This window comes from Muntiacus reevesi, chromosome 4 (genome assembly GCF_963930625.1).
Source record: "Muntiacus reevesi chromosome 4, mMunRee1.1, whole genome shotgun sequence".
In the NCBI taxonomy this organism is placed as follows: Eukaryota; Metazoa; Chordata; class Mammalia; order Artiodactyla; family Cervidae; genus Muntiacus; species Muntiacus reevesi.
The window spans coordinates 129,144,878-129,157,087 of NC_089252.1; positions in this window are offsets into that span (position 1 = coordinate 129,144,878).

The following is a 12,210-nucleotide window of genomic DNA, read 5'->3' on the forward strand; positions in this document are numbered from 1 at the left end:
TCTGTTTTATTGACTATACCAAACCCTTTGACTGTGTGGATCACAATAACTGTGGAAAATTCTGAAAGAGATGGGAATACCAGACCACCTGGCCTGCCTCTTGAGAAACCTGTATGCAGGTCAGGAAGCAACAGCTAGAGCTGGATATGAAACAACAGACTGCTTCCAAATAGGGAAAGCCTGTATATTGTCACCCTACTTATTTAACTTATATGCAGGGTACATCATGAGAAATGCTGAGATGGAAGAAGCACAAGCTGGAATCAAGATTGCTGGGAGAAATTTCAATAACCTCAGATATGCAGATGACACCACCCATACAGCAGAAAGTGAAGAGGAACTAAAAAGCCTCTTAATGAAAATGAAAGAGAGTGAAAATGTTGGCTTAAAGCTCAACATTCAGAAAACTAGGATCATGGCATCTGGTCCCATCACTTCATGGGAAATAGATGGGGAAACAGTGGAAACAGTGACAGACTATTTTTTTTGGGCTCCAAAATGACTGCAGATGGTGATTGCAGCCATGAAATAAAAGACGCTTACTCCTTGGAAGGAAAGTTATGACCAACCTAGACAGCCTATTAAAAAGCAGAGACATTACTTTGCCAACAATGGTCCATCTAGTCAATGCTATGGTTTTTCCAGTGGTCATGTATGGATGTGAGATTTGGACTATAAAAAAGCTGAGCACCAAAGAATTGGTGCTTTTGAACTGTGATGTTGGAGAAGACTCTTGAGAGTCCCTTGGACTGCAAGGAGATCCAACCAGTCCATCCTCAAGGAGATAAGTCCTGAATATTCATTGGAAGGACTGATGATGAAGTTGAAACTCCCATACTTTGGCCACCTGATGCAAACAGCTGACTTATTGGAAAAGACCCTGATGTTGGGAAAGATTGAAGGTGGGAGGAGAAGGGAACGGCAGAGGATGAGATGATTGGATGGCATCACCGACTCAATGGACATGAGTTTGGGTAAACTCCGGGAGTTGGTGGTGGACAGGGAGGCCTGGTATGCTGCAGTCCATGGGGTTGCAAAGAGTGGGACATGACTGAGCTACTGAACTGAACCGAACTGAATTATATACATGCTTTGTTCTAATTACAAAAGCCTTAATATGAAGGAGAGGTGAAAAATATAATTTGGAAGAAAAGGATGAGGTAATTGAATACAAAGACAATTTAGCATACAATATAACTATATCTGTGACATAGCTAAATACTTTAAAAGGAAGGTTTAATGAAATTGACTTCTTTCAGTTATAAAAATGAGTACTTATTCAGTGGGTCATTAGTATAAAACTAATCCTTACAATTTGTTCATGAACCTTGATTATAGAATGGATTTTTTCTCTGTTCAGTAAATAACTGGCTAAATTTCTACTTTGCTTTACATAGACATTACCCAAAATAATAGAAATCTACCATTTTAAGTCTAGAAAGGACTTAAATTTTACAAGTTGAAAAGGCCAACATGTATTGAATGCTCTTCTGAATATCGTTACTTAACATTTACTGAAGGCTTTCTCTGTCAGCAGCATTTTACATATTCTATCTCATTTAAACCTCCGTCAACCTCTGATCAAGTACACTTCTTCTCCCCAATTTACATGGCAGATAATTGAAGGTCAGATAATATAATTTACTAAAAGTCACAAAACTTAAAAGTGGCACATTTAACATTTGATATGTATAGTTTAAATTAAAATTTTATTTAAATATATAATTTAAATAAATTATTTTTAATGTGCTGCTAAAATTAGTTTTTAATATGTTCATTTATTTTTTATTTATTGAGGTAATAACATTGGTTTATAACACTGTATACATTTCATGTGTGCAGTGTGATATTTGACTTCTGTGTATATTACAGGGTTCTCACAACCAAAAGTTTAGTTTTCTTCCATTCATCATCATATAACTGAGCCTCTACCCATTTTATCCTCCCCCTGCCCTTCTCCTGTGGTGACAACTAATTTGTTCTCTGTATCCACCTGTTTGGTTTTATTTGGTTTGGTTTGTTCATTTATTTTATAAAGCCTAAAATAAGTGGAATTCCATCATAGCTCAGTAAAGAATCTGCCTGCAACGCAGGAGACCCAGGTTCAATTCCTGGGTGGGAAAGATCCCCTGGAGGAGGAAATGGCAACCCACTCCAGTATTCTTGCCTGGGAAATCCCATGGACAAAAGAGCCTGGTGGGCTACAGTCCAGGGTCGCAAGGGTCAGACATGACTTAGCAGCTAAATCACCACCACCAAATTCTTAACTATTATGTCATACTACCTCACAGTGAAAACTACAAGAAACAGAATTCAGTAGCTTGAGAAATGTATTTTAAAACGTTGATATTTGAAATCTCGGTCACAAAGAATTTTTCCTTTCTTTATAATGTACTGTTGAAAAGACTTGTGAATGAAGCCAGAATTTTTACTTAAAATGAGTTAATATTTAATCATTCATGTAGTTATCCTATAAGCTACTTAAATAATTGGAATTTAGTTTTATTCAAGGCAAGTTCACAATATAAAAAACAAAGCAAATGCATTTCTAGTTTTATTCTTCTTATTCTACACTCAACCAACATTTTTATTGTTTACTTATACCTTTTAAAAAAGTTTATGCTAGCTTACATAGTTATATAAATACAAGATAAAAAATTTTAGAAATGAGTGATGTCTGCTACAGCTTTTCAATTATTATTGGATTTTCTGAGTCCAACAGGGGACCCATATAAGAGGCTGGATCGTGGGCACAATGACATACAGATTCCACAGCATCCTCTTCTTTTTTCGTAACTTTTAAATTTTATATTGGAGTATAATTGATTAAAAATGTGACAGTTTCAGATATACAGCAAAGTGATATATGCATGTATGTATTCTTTTCAAATTCTTTTCCCATTTATGTTGGTACATAATATTGAGCAGAGCTCCATGTGCTATTCAGTAGGTCCTTGTTGGCTATTCATTTTAAATATAGCAGTGTGTACATGTCAATCCCAAACTCCCTAACTATCTCTCCACATCCCCTTACTCCCTGCCAGTAACCATCCTACCCAAAATGTATGGGTTACTCAGTGAGTGAAGTATGGCCTCTAATATCACCAGCATCCAGATAATCTCAGCATATATATTATACCTCTTTCTTCATGGGTGAGTTGTACAAAGTATAGAAATTTGTCTTTTTCTTTAAAGAGAGTAACCTGACATGCTGCAGACTTCTGAGCCCCTGGGATCAACACAGAGGTGGCAAGTTTCCAAAGTTTATGGAGTTCATCTTTCATTCTCTTGCACCCATGTTTTTTTAATCATTTAGGTCCTTCCTACTCCCTTGTTACTAGAGCCACTGAATCTAGGGGTGAAGAGAAAAGAGAGAAAATCCAGAACGCTCTCTAAGACTATTCTTATGGAGACAGAAAAAAGAAAAAAAGTTAATGGAAGAATGTCATGGTATTGACTTTACTACAAAAGAGATCCACAGCTGATCTGATATCTTACTTTAATAGGTTTTCTAAAAAAGCCAGATGCATATTGTGCAGTTGTCAGAAAAATATTGTCAAAAAAACTTCAGTATTGGTGCATTGGCTCAATAGAAATATTTCACTTTCTTTCTAGACAATGGAAATCAATAGATCATGCCTGTAGCTAATTCATGTCTTAAACCAATGGTAGGTTGAAAAGAACTGATGAAATGGTACAGCTGGTTAATGGATTCTGATCTGGGTTACATTTATTTTATAGTGTCAGGTAATTCTTACATGTGTAATTGTGTTCTGTAATCATTTTTCCCCATTATTTCCTTAAGGCAATGTATAACACATATTAGTAGAATTTTAAATTCAATATATGAAATGAAACATTTTAAAAATATTTTTTAGTATTTCAAGTTTTCTTTGTTCAAACTTATATGCAGCCCATAGTTACCATACTAAAATTTCAGAGTGCTGTTTTGACTCTAAAAATATGGGTATAGTTTCAACTATATTTCCATTATTTATTGAGGCTTCCCTGGTGGCCCAGACAGTATAAGAATCTGCCTGCAGTGTGGAAAACCCAGGTTTGATTCCTTGGATGGGAAGATCCCCTGGAGAAGAGAATGGCTACCCAGTCTGGTATTCTTTCCTGGAGAATTCCAATGACAGAGGAACCTGGCTAGCTATAGTCTACTGAGCGACTAACAATATTACTACTACTTCATTATATATGAAGCCTAACAATGAGCTAATTATTTTATCCATAAATTTAGCTCCAAAATAATTTTGAAAATGTGCTCTAAAATATTTTAAACATTACATAAATATATAGTCACTGATGATTCTTTTCTAAGGGAAAACTCACTTAATATAACTATAACTCCATTTTTAAGTCTCATGACTTCACCTTCTCCCCTTGTCTGCTTCTTCAGAAAAAAAAATCAAGATCACAAGTAAAAATGTTTGTGATTGTTGGAGAAGTCTGATAGTATTTTTAATTAGTTGAATGAGTCATAGAAGTTTTCTAAGTATATACATATGTATGTAGATATTTATATATAGAGAGAGGGACTCCAGGCATAGCTTTCCTCATGTATATAAAAATGTAAAAACCAGTGAAATGGAGTGATTCACAATTCAGTTTCATCAGGCTAGTTCTTTTATTGCTCAAAAACTTGACTCTAAAACAATATCATAAAGGTGCTCAAAATATTTTACAAGATAGCATCTTTTACTTAAATATATAGGAAACAATTTATAATATCATAAATTATAACCTAATAAAACCTTAGAATCTTAGAGCATTTTCTGAGTAAACAAATATACCTCTGTTAACCAGAAGCAAGGATTATTATAAATGTGGTATTATTTTTGTAAATGAAATACTGTAAAGAGCTCATCTAAAATATGTCAAATATAATTCATAAGAAAAGCCAGTTAAAAATTCAAATAAACTTTGCAATAATCTGCCATTAAAATTATGCAACTAGAATTGTCCATTTTGTTATTTTCTTACATTTTCTGCTTTTAGTTTGTGAGTTAGCAGGACTCTATTTTGAGCTAGCCAAAGATATCTGTGAATTATTTATAGACTAAGCAGGCATATGACTTAAATGAGATATTTCCTCTCTATAGAATAATGTGTACCATTTATAATACTCCTTAAATTCAACTTCCTTTGCATATTTAGCAGAATTCTTAAACAAATACACAGATGAATCTGAAACACTTATATGACATTATGTCCTTTTTTTTCCTATAAAGGACTTGTGAGGACAGAAAAATACAATTGGAATAATACATATTGATAGGACTTTGACAAATAAATTCTTTGAAGAGTATATTTTCTATTGGGTTAGCTTGCCACATCAGGGATACCAATTATTTTATGGAATAGTATTTCATTTTTAATTATAAAATCAAGGTATAAAAATAGATTTTTCATAAGAAAACTGTGCACAACATGAAAAGTAATTAGAAGCTAAAATATGTAAATGTGTGTCTAAGTCTGGGACAGATCATATTCTACTCTGAAAAGAATTCATTTTAAATAGTGAGTTTTCTCCTAGCTTTATTGGGATGTGATTGATAGGTAAAATTGTATATACTTAAAGTGTGCAACTTGATGCTTTGATACACATATACACTGTAAAATGATTACCACAATCAAGTTCATTAACACATCCATCACTTCACATGGTTACTTTTGTGTATGATAACACTTAAGATCTACTCCAAGCAAGTTTCAAGCATATAATACAGAGTTATTAACTATAGTCACCATGCTGTACTGTGAGTTCCTCAGAACTTATTTGTCATCTAACTGTAATTTTGTGCCCTTTGACCCAACATGTTCCTATGTTCTCCATCCGCAGTCCCTGGTAACCAGCAGGCTATTCTCTGTTTCTATGAGTTTGACTTTTCTTAGCCTAGATTTCACATATAGGTGATGGTGGTTTAGTTATTTACTAAGTTGTGTCCGAGTCTTGCAACCCCATGCACTATAGCCTGCCAAGCTCCTCTGTTCTCAGGATTCTCCAGGCCAGAACACTGGAGTGGGTTGCCATTTCCTTCTCCAGAAGATCTCCTTGAAGGAATCAAACACGGGTTTCCTGCATTGCAGACAGATTCTTCACTGACTGAGCTATGAGGGAAGCCCACATATAGGTGATACCATACAGTATTTGTCTTTCTGTATCTGGCTTATTTCACTTAGTATAATCTCCTCCAGGTTCATCCGTCTTGTCAAAGATGGCAGTATTTCCTTCTCTTTCAAAGCTGAATAACATTCCATTGGACATATATACCACATTGTCTTCCTCTATTCATCTGAAAACAGACACTCAGATTGTTTCTCTGTCTTGGCTATTGTGAGTAATACTGTGGTGAACATGGGAGGGCATGTCTTTTTGGGATAGTGACTTTGTTTCACGCCATCACTAGAAGCGGGATTGCTGGATCATGTAGTAGTTCAATTTTAATTTTTTTCCATAATGGCTATACCAATTTCTGTTCCCACCAACAGTGTGCAAGTGCTCCTTTTCTCCACATCCTCACCAACATTTGGTATCTCTTGTTCTTCTGATAATAATTATCCTGACAGGTGTGAGGTGGTTTCTCACTGTGGGTTTTACTTACATTTTCCTGATGATCAGTAATGTTAGGCACCTTTGCAGATACCTACTGGTTATTTGTGTATCTTCTTTGGAAAAACAACACTGAAATTAATGGGGAAAGAGATACGTTCAGACAGAAGAAATAACAATATATTTGTATACTAATCCACCAGCAAGTAAAAAATTATCATATCAGAGAGGACAGGATTTCTAGAACAATGGTATTGAGTAGGTGACAGATGATGGCATCAAGTATATAAGCAGAAGAGAAGTCTCTCTATAGAAACGCTTTGGGTACATATAGAGCAGCAAGCAGGAAAACTGGAGTATGAATGTGTTAATACTGGTAAATGGTTAGCAGTGGTTTTCATGCAAAAATTCCCTGATACTTGCTACAGTTCTCTCTGTGAACTAGGAATTGAGGTGAGGATGAAGAGGTGTTGAGATTTTAAGGTGGAGAGAAAATAAATAGTTATCTAAAAGGGAGGAAATATGAAATGAATAGGAATGCAGAGTAGGAGAGTTGGGCAAAGCAAAGGATTCATCTGTGACTCAAAGTCATGAATATAAAGTAAGACAAGTTAGCAGAGCGGTGTTTTTTTCCCCCAGCCTTATGTTGCACAGGTGGAAGCCTGGTATATGAGAAGAGTTTAATTAGACAAAATTTGTGTTTTCCTAAGGAAGTAAAATAAAGCAAGAATAACATAAAATAACGGGAATAGAGAATATACACAAGGAATTAAAGTCAGAGCTCACAACTTTAATCTGAGTGGAAAAAGATATGTAGAGAGTGAAGAATAGTGAAATAAAGGTCATATGAATGTAGTGAGATTACAGGTTAAATTGAAGGAGGCTTGAGGTCTGGGTATTCAAGGTAAATAATAAAAAGAGAAGGATGTGATTAGGGTGTAGAATACATGAAGTTGAAATTTGGAGTGGTTGTAACTGTGGAAAGGACAGGGCCTTAGAGGTATTTCCATGGAAATTCATGCCTGAGGTAGGAAAGAAGACAAGATAGATGGACAAGAGGTCAAATCCAGAGAGCATCAGTTAGTGGAAAGATTATCTATGCAAATATTTTTAAATGCTCCAAATTAAGTCGCAGGAGAGTGACTGCAAAAGAAGAAATAAAATTCTCGACAAACAAATGTCATATCTAACCTTATTGGTTCTGATGATTGGTGTAAAATTTGTTTTCTTCAATATCCATCTTAATCTAAAACTTTGTTGTTGGACTAAAAGTTAATTTAGTTAATCACATTATTTCTGAAACTTATTGTTAACTGGTGTTAAACTACATGACTTTGTGAATCAACCCCCAAAAGAATTTATAGTCAGTGTTGCCAATTGTAATCAAACAGAAAGTCTTCCCATGTTACAAATGGAGGGAGGGAAAACTTCTTTTCCTATATGTGAGATCAGAGCAGCCTCTCAGAAGACTGATATATTCCTCTATTATAAGCAGTGGGATGAGTATGCATCAGGTACACCAATTTATACAAGATGTTTATTAATTTTAAGAGTCAAACATTTGGTCAGTGGAGGCTCTCCTTAATATTAACTGCCAAGGTTATGTGAAAGCATGATGGCTAAGACAGTAAAGTCAGAGCAGATATGAGTATGGTCTGAACAAGTGGTAGCATGGAGAATCAGGTATGAAATCTCTTAGAAGTTGAAACAAGAATGAGAATTATGAGGAATGTAATTTAGTGATACAATACCATATGATGACTGGAATAACAAAATCAGTGTGTTCCAACAAGATATTTATTAGAAATTTTAACAAATTATAAATCATTCAGCATCAGTTCAGTTCAATCGCTCAGTCATGTCCAACTCTTTGTGACCCCACGGCCTGCAGCACGCCAGGCTTTCCTGTCCATCACCAACTCCCGGAGCTTGCTCAAACTCATGTCCATTGAGTTGGTGATGCCATCCAACCATCTCATCCTCTGTCATCCCCTTCTCCTCCTGCCTTCAATCTTTCAGCCTCAGAGTCTTTTCCAATGAGTCAGTTCTTCGTATAAAGTGGCCAAAGTATTGAAGTTTCAGCTTCAGCATCAGTCCTTCCAATGAATATTCAGGGTTGATTTCCTTTAGGACTGACTGGTTTGATCTCCTTGAAGTCTAGGGGACTCTCAAGAGTCTTCTGCAACACCACAGTTCAAAAGCATCAGTTCTTCAGTGCTCAGCTTTCTTTATGGTCCAACTCTCACATCCATGCATGACTGCTGGAAAAACCATAGCTTTGACTATATGGGCCTTTGCCAGCAGATTATTCAGCATATATAGAGATATTTGAAAGACAGAAATCATGACTGTTGGGATAAGCCAGGGACAGCTATGTTATGCTGCAGTATCAGATAATCCGCAAGTCTCTGTGGTTTGGGACAGTAAATGTTTCTCTCTCATGCTACATGTCCAATGTAGGTCAGCAGAAAGGCTGTTCACAGAGGTCATTCAAAAGACCCAGGTTGACAGAGTCTCCATCCCACACTGGTATGGTTAACACGTGGTAGTTATGCATACTATATCTGGTCACAATTTCCCAAAGTGCCAAAGGCAGAGAAATGAAAGATTCGTTGAATAAACGTAATGACCACCACAAAATTATAATGAAAATAATTCAGCCAAATGTTCCCAAAACTTGGCCTCTGTTCACTGGTGCCAAATAGAAACACAGAGACAGAGTTTTGGGTGAATAGAAAGGTTTAGCTTTTATTGTTTTGCCAGGCAAAGGTGGCCACAGGGGGCTAACGCGCTGAGGACCATGTAACCCACCTTGGGGCGGGTGGTGAGGACTTATAGAGTGTTCAAGGAGCAGGGCATGATCAGCACATGGTCAGTTCTTGGATTGGTTGGCATCAAGGTGAAGTTTCAAGCATCATCAACTTTCTGGTTTTAATCAGTCTAAGGTCTATATTCTTGTGGTCAGCAGTTTTCATCTGGAGGGGGTCTGCTTCCTGTAAAAACAACTTAGGAATGTGTGTCAGGTCTTTATCTAAATCTTTCAGGAAACTAGGAGCTCGGTGATTCTGCTATGCAGCAGAATTATAGTCTAAATTTTTATCAGTTCTCTAACCCAACAGCTAACTTTTGTTTCATCTCCATATTTCCTAATCATTAACTCTTGAATTAACATTTTGCTTCAAAAGACAAGCACACAGGGGCTTGTACATGGTTTCAGTAACATATTTTCTCAAAAATAGGGATATATATATATACACACACACACACCCACATATTTATAAGCAGGTAAACTAAGCAGTTAAAAAGTCTCTAGTTCCTGACAAATCTATGAAACTATTTTACAACTTGCACCCTATGAAAAATATAGAAACTGACACCAAGCACTTCTTCCCATCTGTGCCTGCTGCCAAGTCCTTTCAGTCGTGTCTGACTCTGTGCAACCCCATAGACGGCAGCCCACCAGGCTTCTCCGTCCCTGGGATTCTCCAGGCAGGAATACTGGAGCGGGTTGCCATTTCCTTCTCCAATGCATGCATGCATGCTTAGTCACTTCAGTTGCATCCGACTCTGTGCGACCCTATGGACAACAGTCCACCAGGCTCCCGCGTCCACAGGATTCTCTAGGCAAGAACACTGGAGTGGGTTGCCATTTCCTTCTCCAGTCCTTCCCATCTAGCCCATCATTAAGTGATTAAAATCACCCCTTGCATAAAATTGAACATAAAATACCACATATAGGATCTCCCCCGCCAGATGAGAAGGACTCAATCATGCTTCTAGACCTATATTCTTCTTAGAATAATTTTAAGAATATCTTCCTGTGGCACCCCCCTTTTTCTTTCCTTTTTCTTTCAGGTGACTCAACTCCTGATTAGACGTAATCCAACGGTTCGATAACTTAAGATATAGGACTTAAAATAAATACCTAATTACAACGATAAGAACTGGATGTAATTTCCAAAGGAAGCTGAGACCTTCCAAAAAACTTTCAAAATCTTAGTTACTTTTCTTTCCAGCAATATTGTTTAGCTTCTGCTATGTGAGGACAACTGGAAACTGTATACAGAAGTATTTTGGTCAAGCACAGCTGCGTTCAGACACAGTTAGCAAAATGCTGCTGTTGAGGAAGATAATGTGGGTCAACACTTCCAGAGCACTGATGAAGACTTTTTCTTTTTGCAAAATCACAGTTACTCTTTTAAAGAACGCTTTGGTCCCAGAAGAGGTAACATATCACTAAAAGATTCTTGGTTTTGATGGGAGTGACAGGGAAGGTAGGAGAGAAGCCAGGAAGAAGAGCCCAATAGCTATCTAAATGTCACATAGCTGAGGCACACAATGCTGAAACAGACAGGAAGTCAGTTTTCAGATGGATCTGCATGAGGCCAAAAGCTTGATGTTATAACTTAGATATATAAGACAAATCCAGCATTTTCTATGTAGCTGCCAAGACAGCCCCATAGAAACTTTTTTTCTGAGCGTTCTGTTGAAAAGAGTAAGGGCTAACAGGATTATCAATTATGGAGAGTAATTCATGGAGTATATATTATGACAGAAAAAATAGAGCAATTTCTGTCTTTTGTGTTTGAAAGAGAAGGAAAAATAAAAGGAGTATTATGATGTAATAGAAATTTTCTTTAAAAGCTTTATGATATTTAAAATATTTTCAATTAAGAACAGTAAAGTAGTTTTAACTAAATATTGATAACTAATATAACAGGATACATAAGAACATAAATCAGACTATCTGGGTTAAAACTCAGTTTTTGCTATCTATTTGCCTTGATTTTTCACAAGTTACTTATCTTTCTGTCATTCAGTTTCCTATTCTATAAAATGGAAAAAAGTGTAGGCTTTTGTCATAATGATTAAATAAGCTAATGCATGTAAATCACTTAGAAGAAGGTTTGCTACATAGTAAGCACTCGATAATTTATTATAAGTACTCACAGTAATTTATTCATGATTGTTATTATTCAAGTTAATAATATCTTATTTGAATAATATATTCCTTATAGGAATCTTGTAGATTATTAAATTAAAATAATTTATAGGTAATGTTGAATTATTCTCAGTAAATTGAATCTAGGAAGAACCAGCTACTGACAGTAAAATATTTTAAATATACCCACTGGAAATATGTTCAATGGTTCTACTCATGTTAATACTTATGTATGGCATATTAATTTAAAATGATTTCTCAATGTATACCCTTATTTTACTTTTAAAAATATATGCTTATATATTTGCAAACACATAGAATACTACTAGCGACTTCACTTTCACTTTTCACTTTCATGCATTGGAGAAGGAAATGGCAACCCACTCCAGTGTTCTTGCCTGGAGAATCCCAGGGACGGGGGAGTCTGGTGGGTTGCCGTCTATGGGGTCACACAGAGTTGGACACGACTGCAGCGACTTAGCAGCAGCAGAATATTACTTCTGGAAGAAAACCAAAAGTTTGTTCATGGTGATTTCCTCTGAGGATGGTGGTATTGTGGGCATGTAATGGAAAGAGACTTAATTTTCATTGTCTTAGCCTTTGTGTCAGGGATTTTTTAGTATGTGTTAGCATATCAATAAAAAATATATTGAAATATTTCCTTTCCTCATACAGAGCAGTTTATTTGCCTCATTACATATATTTTTTT